This window comes from Schistocerca nitens, chromosome 7 (genome assembly GCF_023898315.1).
Source record: "Schistocerca nitens isolate TAMUIC-IGC-003100 chromosome 7, iqSchNite1.1, whole genome shotgun sequence".
NCBI classification, from domain to species: Eukaryota; Metazoa; Arthropoda; class Insecta; order Orthoptera; family Acrididae; genus Schistocerca; species Schistocerca nitens.
The window spans coordinates 338,703,082-338,719,140 of NC_064620.1; positions in this window are offsets into that span (position 1 = coordinate 338,703,082).

The window sequence follows — 16,059 nt, forward strand, 5'->3', positions numbered from 1 at the left end:
AGTGGACCTTCTGCATTAAATAAATCTTGAAACTCAACTAAAACTGCTTCTATCTTGTCTCTATCATTTCCTTTCAAATGCTCAATCTTCTGGCGTAATGCGGTTTTATAGGCGTCTGGTTTCTGACCATCATTAATATCTGACCAAATGAAATCTTCTTCTTCAAAAGTACTGACTGTAGCTACTAATATTCCCTTATGCAACTCTTTGTCCTCCACTCCGAAATTGTCAATATGTACCGGTACTTTTCTTTCTCCCTCGACGTCTTGAACCCGTACAACACTTCTACATACAAAACAATGTGATACATCTAATTCCTCATTTTCCTCTAAAGGCTCTATTAGACACACTGTATCTGTAGGTACCTCGGGGTCAACGGTCATCCAGACAAGTTTTCCTGAGCCAGATGGTATCTGATCCCGCGAATCAACCTTCAAGGACGTTGCACGCAGTGCAGTTGATTTCGCCTTCCGGTTGGGGAAATCTTGCGGCAGCGGGCCCTTTGCAGCGGTGTCACCTAGCTGAAACACTATTCCGCTAAGTTCTACAGTTTGCTGTCTGAGGTCGATTTTAGCGTGATGTTTATTCAGGAAATCCAGTCCTAGGATCGCGTCGTACCCGTCAGTTACTTTTGTTACCACTTCTACATCTTCCTTAAATTGTACACCGTGAATACAGAAAATCAGTGATGTACATCCTAATGACTTCACTGTACCTCCTCCTACTCCACTCAATCTATACCTTGGAGGGTCATATTTCTTTTCTCCAATACATTCATTACTTACTATTGATACGTTTGCGCCTGTATCCACTAGTATCCTTGCCTCTTTATCCTGTATGGTAGCAGATAACCAGCATTCCGCCTTCACATTCGCCTTAATGGCATGAAATTTTATTGGGAACGCCTGGCGGCGGCTCCGACATTCCCGTTTGAGTTTAACTGATTTCCATTTCCAAAAACTTTCTTAGACCAACATTCCTTGAATGTATGACCTATTCTTTGACAATTAGTGCATTTAGGTTGTCTGCAATTTTTTGCTATATGGCCCTGTCGATCGCACCTAAAACATCGTACTCCTGCTGAAAATACATTTCGCTTCTCCTTGTATCTGGTGGCAATGTCTATTTCTTCGAAAGCCGTCGCCACAGATACAGCTTCTGCTAAATTTTTAGGAAACTCTGCCCTGACACGACGGGACGTTTCAGGAGGCAACCCACGTAAAAATGTATCCAGAGCTCTATTTTCTGCCTCTTGTAAAATAACTTTATTTGCTTCATCATTAGTTGTCAACTGATGTGTTAATATTAACTTTTCTAATCCTATCTACAAAGTTTTCTAACGACTCATTTTGCCTCTGAGTGATAGTGTTTAATTTTTCCCTATAAAATCTACAGCTGTTCTGTTTTTGAAAACGTTTAAGTAATCCTTTCTTCAATTCCTCAAATGTTGGAGCATTCCGTAATTCTTCATGGTATAATACGTGTGATTTAGCCTCTCCTAGCAATCTTAACTTTGTCATTTGTAAGAGCTGTTCATCTGACCATGATCCTAACTTTGCAGCTGCTACTAAATCATCAAAAAAGGCTGTTATGTCCTCGCCAGGTTTACCTGAAAAAGGAGTTACTAAGGCTGCTGCTGAGGAATCTAGGGTGGGAGGGATTGAACTGGTTTGCCTAACCTCACTCAACTGTTTAAATAATGCATTATTATCGTTTTTAAGCTGTGCTATCTGATTAACTAAGCTCCGAATAGCTTCCTCAGTAGAAACCGCTTGTGGTGCTGACTCTGACTTTGTACGATTTCGTGTCATCATTTTACAACTATTAGTTACACAATCTTACCACACTGAATAAAAAAGATGTTTAAATATTTTCGACAAACCCTTAAAATCATGAGAGAAAATACACTTCTAAATAAAGAAAATATTACGACTGCTATGCGCACTTCTATCCTTTCACACATTAAACAATACTAACTGTGGACCATTAGTGACTGTCACTCACACCTCATATTGAGCCAAGGGTTTTTTCTCTGACAGCAAATGTAACAACTAAAACGGCTTCTGACATCAAATGTAACAATTGTGTTACTAAATGTGACACTTCTGCTACTAAATGTAACTGGGTTTTCTCTTTGGATGCTGTCAATTGTCAGGATGAGCATTCTAAAGCATTCTGTCAGGGTGAAAATATTAAATAAATTAACTTTTCTCTCTTAACAACATGTGGGCAGGGTGGGTTCTTCCTTGGCTCGGGTATGAGGTCGAATGAAACATCATTTTTACATAAGATAACTTTTATTGAAGATTTGTACAACTGTATCTTACGGGATGTTCTGGTTCGGAGAGCGGCAGCTGTGTCGTTTGTGAAGTCTTCTGCTGCGGCAGCGGCGGCGGCGGCGGCGGCGTCTGATTACGCGTAGCGGTGTGTATCTCGTGTCGCCGTCTCGCCCAGCTGACTGGAGACGCGCAGCGCGAGGTGGCCCGTTTAATTATTGCGAGCGAAATCGTGCATCGGATGATATCTTGGGTGTCGCGTCCCAGTGTTTCTCTTCTCTAAGCGGCCGCGTGTGTTCTGCGTCGGCCAGCGGAGCGGTGCGGCGGGGGAAGGCCAGTGTGGCTGACTCGAACCACGGACTCCCGCTTGCCAGTCTTCGGCTGTCAGGTCTTCATCCCAGCTCACAGGTGACTACTGATGTGAGGCCGTCTCCTTCCCGTCCTCACGAGTCACCCGGGTATGTAAAAACCAGACTTCAAATACCTTTTAACTTCTGTCTTCTGGCGCCGCGGCTGCTGCTTGCTATTCCATTACAGCGGCGGACTTGGTGCGTCTGTGCATGATGCAGTCTCTTCTTGCATGACGGTCTTCAGCACCGAAACTGACTGAAAACTTCTTCGTCTTCTTCGTCTCTTCTCTCCGTCTCCGTCTTCGTCTCCGTCTCCGTCTTCATCTGACTTCATCCCCCTGGCCCACTGCGTCTCGCGTATTTATTCACTTCAGTTTACTGGAGGTGAACGACTTCACGGTCATTGTCTCTTCTGTTCTGCTGCTCGGCCCGCTGTTTGCGAGTATGTAACTCTCTAAACTAAACCAAGTTTTTCATCTATATTCTAATTTCTAGTTCACTTTGATTTCACTAATTTATTTACTTAAGTACCACTCAACACTACAGTTGTTGTCTCCCATAAGGACTACACTGATAAGATGCACAGCCTGCTAAATGACGATTCCTACCGGAAGATCAGCGTTGACCCTACAAAGAAGGTGGACAACAAGACGAGGTCGCTTCTCAAGGACGCAGATTTACCGGAGGGTGACGCTAAGAAATTGTTACCCCAAGGTCCGGTACTGCCTAGACTATATGGACTCCCGAAGGTTCACAAAGAGAGGATACCATTACGCCCCATTGTCAGCAACATCAGGGCACCTACATATTTGTTGGCCAAATACCTGACGGGAATATTAAGTCCTTATGTGGGTAAATGCCCTCATCACATCCGTTCAAAATGGTTCAAATGGCTCTGAGCACTATGGGACTTAACATCTATGGTCATCAGTCCCCTAGAACTTAGAACTACTTAAACCTAACTAACCTAAGGACATCACACAACACCCAGCCATCACGAGGCAGAGAAAATCCCTGACCCCGCCGGGAATCGAACCCGTGAACCCGGGCGTGGGAAGCGAGAACGCTACCGCACGACCACGAGATGCGGGCATCATCACATACGTAATTCCGTGGATTTTGTTAAACGCCTTGATAGCTTCACGTTGGGTGAGTCAGATATCATGGTGAGTTTTGACGTCGTTTCCTTGTTCACGAGGGTACCCCTGCGAGAGTCACTAGAATTGATTAGTCAGAAGTTTGACGAGAAGACCACTGAACTTTTTAGGCATGTCTTGACTTCCACGTATTTTCTTTTTAATGGAGAATACTACGAACAAACGGAGGGAGTCGCCATGGGTAGCCCACTCTCACCGGTGGTAGCGAATTTGTACATGGATAACTTCGAGGAGGAAGCCCTGTCGTCATCCGAATGGAAACCTACTTGCTTTTTCCGTTACGTGGACGACACGTTCGTCATCTGGCCACATGGTATGGATAAACTCCTTGACTTCCTTACACATCTAAACTCCATACACCCCAACGTCAAATTCACTATGGAGACTGAAACGGAGGGTAAACTACCTTTCCTTGACGTCTTGGTCAAGAGAAGGCCTGATGGCACCCTAGGCCATGGGGTGTATCGGAAGACAACGCACACTGATCTGTATTTGCACGCAGACAGTTGTCACCACCCTTCACAGAGGAATGGGGTGCTTAAAACTCTAGTACATAGGGCGCGCACTATCTCTAACGCAGAGAGTCTACCCCAGGAATTGGAACATCTGAGAACTGTATTTCGAAAAAATGGGTACTCAGAGTGGCAGATTCAACGTGCTCTCCGCCCACCCACTACAGCACAACCTGTGGAGATGGATGAAATCATGAGGGAGGAGGTAGGCACTGCGTTTATCCCATATACAGGCGCACTCTCTGGGAAAATCGCCCGCATTTTGAAGAAACACCGGGTCGGAACTGTGTTTTGTCCTCCGAATAAAACTGGTGGGGAGCGCCAAAGATGACCTCGGTTTGAGGAAGGCCGGCGTGTACCAGATTCCGTGTCAATGTGGCAAGTCGTATATTGGTCAGACGATGCGTACCGTCGAGGATCGATGCCGTGAACACCAGATGTACACTCGACTGATGTATCCGAGCAAGTCGGCGGCCGCTGAACATTGTTTGTCGGAAAATCACGCTATGGAGTATGAACGCACGAGGATTCTGGTACAGACGTCGAGATACTGGGACAGCGTTGTTAGAGAGGCCATCGAAATTCGCACCAATGACGACCTCATAAACCGTGACTGTGGCTATAATCTTAGCAAGGCTTGGGAACCAGCGATTGGGTTAATCAAGAGTAAATCGAGCAAATGTATAGTTGTGACGACCACAACGGACAGAGCCATCACACCGACGTCATCTCAGACGCCGTCGCAAGCTGTTTCACCGCGCGACCGTGGCGCGGGGTGCGGACGGCGGAGTGAGCGCGCCGCGGGCGGAGGGTATTTAAATCGGCCGCCGCCGCGACCGAACTCAGTTCCCCCTGAGCAGCCATAGTGTACGGATCTCCGTGCCGGCACGTTCACAGGAGCTCAGTCCGTCAGTTCACCTGATGATGGCGACATGTATGATCGCCGAAATATTGTGCCCGTTGGACACTGTAGACCGGCAGTTCACCCGTGGATATTTTGATTATATCTGCTCTTAATTAGTCATTTTTCGACACAGCTTCGTGCAATGCTGGCCTATATTTTTTTTGATTCTTGGAAGCAATGATAATGCATTGGAAATTGAAATGAATGCTTTTATTTCAAACATTTACTTTATATTATAAAAATTATTATTGGGGCATTTTTTTTTGAACAAATTAAATTACAATTAACATACATTAATAAATATGCGCAAGGCTGCTTCTTTACCTTCTACAACAATACTCATCCTCCAGAGTCCTGACCAGAGTCGCGAGCAGAGCACACAGCCGACGCATGCCGACTCCCGCCGACTCACGCAGACTACTACAGACTACTACTGTCGACTCGCGCAGTCAAGCGCAGACTAGCGACAAGCAACAACTAACGACAAACTACTCTCTGGTCAGAGATTCTGTCATGCCTCGCCCATCGCCGGCAAAGCATACGTCTTACATAACCCTCCACTGCGGGGAGGGGGGGGGGGGGGGGGCAAAAATTTGGCAGCGATGGTGAGTCAATTGGACTTGACATGAGCAACAAATTTTCTTAATGAACTAACTTTACAATCACAGAATAGGTGCAGAACATGAAACAAAAATATAGTGCACATGCACTGAGTACAGAACATATCAGGCAATGACAAAATGTATACACAATGAGTACAAAACATATTAACAAATGGCAAAAGTGCACACGCACTGTAAAACTCTCTAGCATTTTTACAACAAATAAACATATCAAGGAGTGAAATAAAGTGCACACGCCCTGTAGAAGTCTTTAGCATTTTTACATATCATGGAGTAAAATAAAGTGCACACGCACTGTAGAAGTCTTTAGCATTCTTACATAACATATCATGGAATGAAATGAAGTGCACACGCACTGTAGTACAGAACATATCACAAAATGTATACGTAATGAGTACAAATCATATTAACAAATGGCATAAAGTGCACACGCACTGTAGTACTGAACATATCAGGAAATCACAAACGTATATGCAATGAGTACAAATCATATTAACAAATGACAAAAGTGCACACGCACTGTAGTTCAGAAAATATCAGCAAATCACAAATCGCAAAATGTATATGCAATGAATACAAATCATGTTAACAAAATGACAAAACTGCACACGCACTGTAGAAGTCTTTAGCATTTTTAGGACAACTGATCTTGTTAACAAATGAAATGAAGTGTACACGCACTGTATATGTCTTCATCATTTTACAAGAATTAGGAAAGGGATGGGAAGGATTGCGTCATGGTTGTAGCACTTTAGGTTGCACGCAGCTGCACTGAAAGTCCATATCTTTCTATAGAAGCACAACACCAAGTGAGACAATCTGAAGTTCTTTTCCTTGAAGTATTAATCAGTGTAGCCATTTTGGTAGTACACCAGGTACACCAAACAGTGGGACCATAATAACATCTCCATCGCACAAGGTGGTGGACAGCATGTCGTGTCAACACCACGTTCTTGTTAAGTACATCTACGTAGAATTAGTGCAAAAACCAAATATAGTGCTCCATGATCATGAGGATAGACAGGACAAACGGATATTGCAGTAATTTCTGGTAATTAGGTCAGAAGGTGAAGGACATTAAGTCTCATACTAGTCTTCATTGAGAATTACACTAGTTTAACAACTGATTTGAGTAATTGGTGGCACTCATCGCCCAGTTACTGAACATTTCTGTACCATGTATGTAGTATTACAGAATTATCTGAATATAGTAATTATTGGCACTCATTGGCCAGATACAAAGCATTGTTTTATGCATTATTCAGAAGTCATCATTCAAAATAGGAGCTAATGAATGGCATAGTGTTTATACATAATTAATCTAATTATAGTAATCATTGGCATCATAGGTCATCTTATTACAGTAATCAGTGGCATTCATTGGCCAGCTACAAAGCATTTTTTTATGCATTATTCAGAAGTGATCATTCAAAATGAGTTAATTATTGGCATAGCATTTATACATAATTAATCTAATTATAGTAATCATTGGCATCATAGGTCATCTTATTACAGTAATCAGTGGCATTCATTGGCCAGCTACTAAGCATTTTTTTATGCATTATTCAGAAGTGATCATTCAAAACAAGCGTTAATTATTGGCAAAGCATTTATACATAATTAATCTAATTATAGTAATCACTGGCATCATAGGTCATCTTATTACAGTAATCAGTGGCATTCATTGGCCAGCTACAAAGCAATTTTTTTAATGCATTATTCAGAAGTGATCATTCAAAACAAGCGTTAATTATTGGCATAGCATTTATACATAATTCGTCTAATTATAGTAATCATTCGCACTATAGGTCATCTTATTACAGTAATCAGTGGCATTCATTGGCCAGCTACAAAGCATTTTTTTCTGCATTATTCAGAAGTCATCGTTCAAAATGAGTTAATTATTGGCATAGCATTTATACATAACTCATCTAATTAAAGTAATCTTTGGCATCATAGGTCATCTTATTACAGTAATCAGTGGCATTCATTGGCCAGCTACAAAGCATTTCTTTCTTTCTTCTTTTTTTTTTGTGCTAGCAATGCATTGCGTTGCGATCGATAATTAATTACTGGGGGATAACAATATTTGCTTTTGAGTTATTGCTTCAAATGAAGATGTGTAACGTCATTCGTCATGAGTCAGCTGTAGCAAGGTTATGAAACAAGTAGAGTATATATGATCACATTCATAAATGACATAGGTTTAATGAACAACTGCTTATAGCACATTAATTTCATGAATAACTTCTCCTGCAAAAATATACAAATGGATTATTAAACTGAAAGAAGAAACGCATATTATGCTGAAAAGTAGTGAACTTCGAATTAACAGGTAGTGAAATGTGTATAAAAAAAATATATGTTCTCTAGCTGTCCTTTCCAAAACCTTCAGTCATCATACCATGCGATATAAGACATACTGTCAAAACGAACTACATAGCATCTATTAACTAACAGTAAATATATAAACTTCATCATTATTTCATCTGCAAAGAAAAAACTTCATTATCCGTATTATCATAACTCCATTATTATCATCACCTGTAAAGAAAAATTTCATTATTCATAGTAGCATATTCTTCATCATTATTCATCACCATCCATTATCATCTGCAAAAAAGTCACTTCATTATTCATTATACAATTATTCCTTATTTCTAGCATATTTCATCACTAAAACTAAGATGTGTAGTTCTGTCTGACAGCCTGCATCAATCGCCTCGTCTTCTGAAAGAAAAAATTAGTTAACACTGCTATCATACGATGTTTATAGTATATTCTTGTTAATGCTTGTTAATTCTGATCCATTTACTCTTCGTCACGAGGTATTGCATCTTCTTTCGTTCATTCCGAAGGTGAAATTCCCATTTCTGTTTAATTTATTTCGTTTACACGTTATTTCTTTCTGAAAATGATGAACAAAGATTAATGTCTTGCATTTAATTCATATACCCATTAAATAAAAACTGGTTTATAGTAACATAATTGAGCATACAGCATAGCATGACAGAAAACGTAATATGTCAAAAACATCGAGAGTGTTCAGAAGCAAAAGTGTACACAGTGTATCACAATGTAGCAGCAAAAAAAAGTAAAGTAGTCACGATGTTGAGATATCATAAGGCAAAAATGTTAAAGTGGTGTTTGTTATATCTTAACTATTTCATAGTCCATACAAACAAAACAGGAAAACAATCATACATACAAAAAAAATGGAAAATATGCACGGTCTGATGTGTAACGACAAGAAAAGCGACCTGCTAACCTTACCTTGCCGGGCACTTGCCAAGTAAAAATACGACAATCATCAGTAATACTAAAATGTAAACTTTCACAGCCGGATATATCATGTCCATTATAATTATCCGGGCTGTTATGCCGTGGTCGGTTGATGAATTCCGTATTGTTTCCCAACGTTTCGTCTCCGACTGCAGAAGACATCTTCAAGGGGGTCCGTAGCTTTATGGAAGGTCCAACACACACACTGGCTCGCTACTGACTGCCGCTAAATTCCGTGTCCGCGCGCCCCCGCGCCGCGGCGTGACGTCACGTGTTTTGAAAACGTCAGTGCAATTGGCCGCTGTCCGTCGCCGTCGATCGCCGTTGCCATCACCCAGTAGTGGACGAGTGGTACACAAGATGTCTATTATTTCGTGGTGTCGTAGTCGACGAGATGTAGGAAAGGTTACTAATTCTTTAATTTTGTTAGGTGGTTCAACATTTTTCAGTATAACAGACGGAGATAGCATAGTAGATTCATTTGGTATGGAATTAATTACATCCTGGACTGAGAGTATGTGTGTGTCCCAATCAATATGTCTTTTATGGCAGTATATTCTACACAGTTTACCAATTTCTTTCATTAATCGTTCACAAGGGTTCGAAGAAGCATGGTACCTGGATATATAGATCGGAGAAATGTTTCTAGCTCGTAACATACGTGTCCATATAGCAGATCGAAACTGTGGTCCATTGTCGGAAATTACTTTCAACACATGCCCTACATGAAATAGAAAATGTTTTACAAATGCTTTCGAAACAGTTTTAGCAGTAGCTTTACGTAACGGAGTGAAGGTAACAAATTTTGAAGTGAGTTCAACAGCGACAAAGATGTAGCAAAAACCTCTATTAGTTCTGGGAATCAGACCAAAAATGTCTACAGCGGCCATATGTCTCAATTTAACAGGTACAATGGGATGTAATGGAGGAATATGTGAAGTCGTGTCTGATTTAGCTTTCTGGCAGATTTTACATGATGCTAAAACACGTCGAATACGTTTCTCCATGTTGGTAAAATAACAGTTCTGTCTCAGTATAAGAAAACATTTTATGGCTCCGTAATGTGCGTAACTTAAATGAGTATACCAGATTAATTTGTTAACAAGTTCGTCAGGAATGCATAATAACCAATTGTTGCTGTCAGGATGAGAGCGGCGAAACAGAATGTCATTGCGTACAGTGTAATGGTTTCTAATGGTAACATTATTCCTATCTTGGCAAAGGTGTTTAATTTCTTTCCACACGTTGTCTTTACTCTGTTCTTGTGCTATGTCTTGTAATGACGACGAAATGAAATTTTCAAATGCAACTTGTTGAATGTACATGACGCTGAAATTTGCTTTGCAGAAGTTGGTTGCGATGTCTTGCTGATTGTTGTTAAGAGAACGGGATAGTGCGTCTGCTACTATATTTTGTGTGCCGGGAATGTGAACAATTGTAAAATTAAATTCCTGCAAATAAAGTTTCCATCTACTTAATCTGTCGTGTATAAATTTAGCCGAAAGTAAAAATTGTATTGCTCTATGATCTGTGTAAACGGTAGTGCGTCTTTCGTAAAGAAAATGCCTAAAACTGGTAAAAGCCCATACAACACATAATGTTTCAAGTTCTGTAACAGAATAATTTCGTTCAGCAGGTGACAGAATGCGACTTGCAAAAGCGATGTTTTTAATTACTGTACAACCATCTTCTTCAATTTCCTGAAAAATATGTACGCCTAAAGCGGTGTTAGAACTGTCGGTGGCAATAGAAAAATTTCTGGTAAGATCTGGGTGCGATAAAAGTGGTGCATTCAACAAGGCTTCTTTCAGGTTCACAAATTCAGAATGTGCTTGCCTATCCCAGGACCAAATAGTGTTTTTACCTGTCAATTACATAATCTAGGGGTGTCTAAAGCAGAGTAATGAATAAATTTACGAAAAAAGTTAATTAAGCCCAAAAAACTGCGTAGTTGTTTCTTCGTCGTAGGAACAGTAATGTCACGTAAAGCTTGAAGTTTTTCCGGGTCAGGCGTAATGCCCTCTGCTGAAATTACATGTCCAAGAAATCTTATAGAAGTTTTACCAAACTGCGATTTACTGAGATTAACTGTGAGTCCTTGTGCACGAAAAGTTTGCAACAGTCGTTCAAGAATCAGATTGTGTTCAGACCAGTTAGCTTCTGCAATAAGAATGTCGTCTACGTACATTGCGATTCTGTCTTTAAGTTCTGTCGGAAGTATTGTATTCAAACCGCGAATAAAAGCTGCTGAAGAAATAGTTAAACCGAACGGTAATTTACAAAATTGATAACAGTCACCAAAACAGAGAAATGCTGTGTACTTTCTGCAGTTCGGATGGAGCTGAATTTGCCAAAATCCCGATTTCAAATCTAATGTGGAATAAATAGCAGTACCGTGAAATTTCTGTAGAAGTTCTTCTAGTGTCTGTGGGCGATCTGTTTCATTAATAATAATGTCATTGATGTGACGCGAATCATGTACGAGGTGAAGAGAACCATCTTTTTTCTTAACAATATGGAGCGAGTTTATGTACGGACTAACTGCCGGTTCAATAATTCCTTGGTCAAGCATAGCTTGCAATTCTTTCTTAACTTGTTCACTATGAATATACGGAATGGGATAATGCTTGGCTTTAAATGTGTCGTGCTGTTTAACTTGAAATTCATACATAAAACCGGACATAGTACCAGGAACGTTGTCAAAAACTGGAGCTTGCTGTAAGAGAATTTTGTGTAGTTGCGTGCGTTCGTCGTCTGTATTTGCACAGCTCTGTTTAACTTTATCAGAAATCATCTGTATAACGTCATAGTCGGCTTCGTCTGGAGTATTTTAGTTGTGTACGTACGTATCTGTGAACAATGTGGAATGACAGTCTAAGTTACGTGATGCGGAAATGACCTCTGTCCGATTAATTGTTTGTTCTTCCGCAGATAAAGAGTGCTGAAATTCTAAAGCCAGTTGTACATTTTCATCCTTTAACATTAAATAGGCATTTTGAAAATCAATAATTGCGTCGTGTTGTACCAGAAAATTCGTACCTAAAATAACGTCTGTTCTCAATAAGGGAACAATCCAAAAATTTGAGTGAAATGTATGACCTGCAATACAAAATGATAAATGTGTCTGTAATTTTACATCCACTCCTTTACCAGATACTGCTCCTTTTACTTTCGTTTTGCCTAATGGTAACGTAGGATAGGTATTCTCTTTGTTACACTCATTGAAAGTTTCTTCATTTATAACTGACATAGGTGATCCAGAATCGATAACTGCTGAAAATTTCGATGATCCAATTTTAACTTCGATGACAGAGTGTGAAATGGTTTTTTGAACAACTGGTCTTTCCTGCAAAAGAGTGTCTCGTATGTCGTCAAAAGTAATAACATTTTTGTGAACAAGATTCTGTGTATCTGAAGTATTGCTTACGTTGCTGGAAGATGCAACCTGTACTGTATCTAGTCAAATTCTATCTGACGTGTTATTATTTTCAGGAGGATGCTGTGGCATTTCGACTATTTGAACTGTTCTGTTATTTCTTCCAGACGTATTACGTTCTGGATGATACCTACTGTCCGGTTCATTCATGATAATATGTTGTTGCTGATGTTCTTGCTGCTGATAAGATCGACTGTTATTATACGTACGCTGAAAATTGTGCTCATTAATTTTACGTCTGTCATGATAGTCATTTGTATACAGCGCATTGCGATAGGAATTGAAATAGTATGTTTTCTGTACGTACTGATTCCCTTGTTGCTGTGCGTTACTATTTGTTGGAGCTGATGCTATACGTGTACGCGGCGAAACTTTAAAGCTTGGTTGACCTCGTAGACTGCATTGTTGGTTAGGTATGCTAACCGGCTGGTTTTCTTGCTATTGCGGTGAAAAACCTCTATTGTTACCAAAATATGGTTCCTGTTGCTAATAATTTTACACATACTCATGATTAAAGTTTTTTCTGTTATTAAAACTCTCGTGGTTGTCATTTCTGGAACGTCTAAAGAGAACTGTCACTTTCGGTAAAATTTGTCTCATCGGGTTTTCTTTACACTTTTCTTAATACTAGGTAGAGCAATAGTTAAAGAGCTGTTTTGATAGATATAAAGGATAGTAGAAGAGAAGGCAGCAGTGCAGAAAACTAAAGATGAAACAGCACTACTACGGCTCGGGGCCCTGTGCACGCTACGGCACATACTCATTAAAGCGTAATGAATCCCCTGAGGTTAATTACGCGCTACAAATAAATTTTAGCTTTTGTGTTACAGGCAATGCCGGTGAAAATTCAGAAGCAAATTGCTGTATCCATGCTAATTCTAATTTCTGCATTACAGGCAATGCTGATGAAAGTACAAAAATAAATTGTCGTATCCAGTTCAATGCGTGTACCTGTGCTCTGTCATTTTCAAATACCTTAGATTTTCTTACGGATAAAAATTGCTTATAATCAACGTTATCGTCTCTGAATTTGTGAACAGGTTCAGGATTGCATAAGAATCTGTTTGTCTGTGTCTTTTCGGATTTTAAGTCACGTAGTCTCTGTAAATTACTTAAGTTATACTGGCTGTGTGAGTCTGACAAATGTTCGCAAAGTGGCGTCTGCTATGATGTATTAAACGGTGAAACATTTTTCATCTCTGTTACCTCTTGCTGTAAAGTTGACAATTTTCTACGTAATGTATTATTAGATGAATCTATCTCACTGATCGTCTGCTGTAAATTTTGGAATTCAGGTGTTTGGTTAAACGAAATCGGTGAAGTATCGTCTGATTTGTTATCATTATTGCTTTCAATAACGTCAATACGACTGGCCAATTCATCATATTTTTCAGTTAATATTTTTACCTGATCATCGGTTTTAGTGTCAGAAGCATTAATTTGTTTTTGTATTTTACGTGTGGTTTCGTTCAGGTTTTTAACGTCAGCTTTGATGTCATCGGAATCCTGTGTTAGTTCTAATTGTTCGAGTCTGTCTGTCACTGTCTGAATATCTACTGTGTGTGTATCTGTTTTTGATTTAAGAATAGAAATTTCATCACGCAATTCTGTGTTCAACTGCATGATTGTATTAATTTCGTCGGATACTGCAGCAATATTGTTGTCTACGTATGTTTTTGCTTTCGTAAACAATTTACGTTTATCTTCCTGTCTTTGTGCGGTAATTGTTTCCATAACTTGTCGTTTTACTTTATTTTGTTCCTGTATGAACTTACGGTAACGCGTTCACTGTTTTGTAGGTGGTGATTAAAGCGTTCGTCAATTTGACTGTTCTGTTGGTCGAATTTCGCATCGACTTCCGTATCCACAGTGTGTGAAAGTTCTGGTGACTTTAAATTAAACTCGTCGCGTATCTGTATTGCGTTTTCTGAACATTGTCCAGTGACTGCATTAATTTCATCTCTATGTGATTCTGTTATGCCTGCATGTCTATTACCTAATTCTTGTGCAACGGATCTAATTTCTTCACTACTGTTACTAGCACAAGCCTTAATTTCGTCATGTAATTGTTCTTTAGTATCATGACGTTGCACGGTAACAGCTGTATTCTGTTCACTAAGTTGTTTGTTGTGTTCGTTAAGGTTGTCGTGTTTTTCGTTCGGCTGTTTAAAACTTTCATTAAATTGTTTGCACGAATCATTAAGTTGTTTGAAATGGTTGTCGAAACTTTCATTAAGTTGTTTGAAACTGTTGTTTAGTTCTTCACTGAATTGTTTGAAATTTTCATTACGTTGTTTGTAGTAGTTATCTAGCATTTCATTCCGCTGTAGCAATACTGCCATAATTTGATCCAAGCCAATATTACCTACTCTATTCTCTGTGCTGTTTGATGACGTACCTGCAATTGTAACGTTTTGTGTAACCATTCGGTCATTTTGTGATTCTTGAAAATGTTTGCTAATCGAATGTGCACTGTTGGTCACTACACCGGAATTAAATAAATCTATCGTATTTTGAGTACTCTGTTCATTTTCGTTGGAAACAATAATCTGTTCGCTACGTAAATTTTGCAAATCGAACGTGTCGAACTGGGCAGCGTTCATTGTAACAGAACGTCCCGCGTCATCAGTTGTCGTTAAATTAACAAAGGACACAATTGAATTCGTTTGTTCATCATTAGGATAAAAATCATTACAAGTGGCCGGTACGCACTGATTGTCTGTAAATGGGGAACTGTCATTATTACACTGCGTGTCGCAAGTACTATCGGTCAAGTTATTTGAGTCGGCTATTTCACTCATTGCACATCGCGATGTGCTGTTAACAGTTTTCCGCGGCATTTTTCACAAATCAAAATTATTCACAAATGAAAGAAAGGCAATACAAAATGCAACAAACACAAATACAACAAAGAGCAACAAATTGCCGATGATCTGTGAAAGAAAGAGTGACAAATTAGTAAATGCGTTGCGCCAGATGCAAACTACATTTAAGTAAATAAGAGCAGATATATGACTACTTATCAGAAGATTCGCAAAGAAATACGATCCTGGCCGGATGTCGCCGAGTGTAACCTCCCCACAAAAATATTGAAAATGAAAATGAAAATGGAGCCAAGTGTAACCTCCCAAATAATAATAATTAAATGAATTTTAAATATTTTGACCTCTGAACAAAATTGGCTCCCATTTATAGACTGTACGCAGAAATGCATTCACATTTAATGTTACCACAAAAATTCTATTCTCATTTAATGTCAAATTCGAAACAGAAAAATTCCTAAACACCAAAATAATAAAAAAGTTTTGTAACCTGATGAATTTTATGAGGACAGCAGCGCTGCCCTTCGGCCCTGTATTCTGAATAAAAAGGCAAAAATTCTTACCTCAATAAAACTGCAATTATATCTGCTCTTAAATAGTCATTTTTCGACACAGCTTCGTGCAATGCTGGCCTATATATTTTTTTTTGATTCTTGGAAGCAATGATAATGCAGTGGAAATTGAAATGAATGCTTTT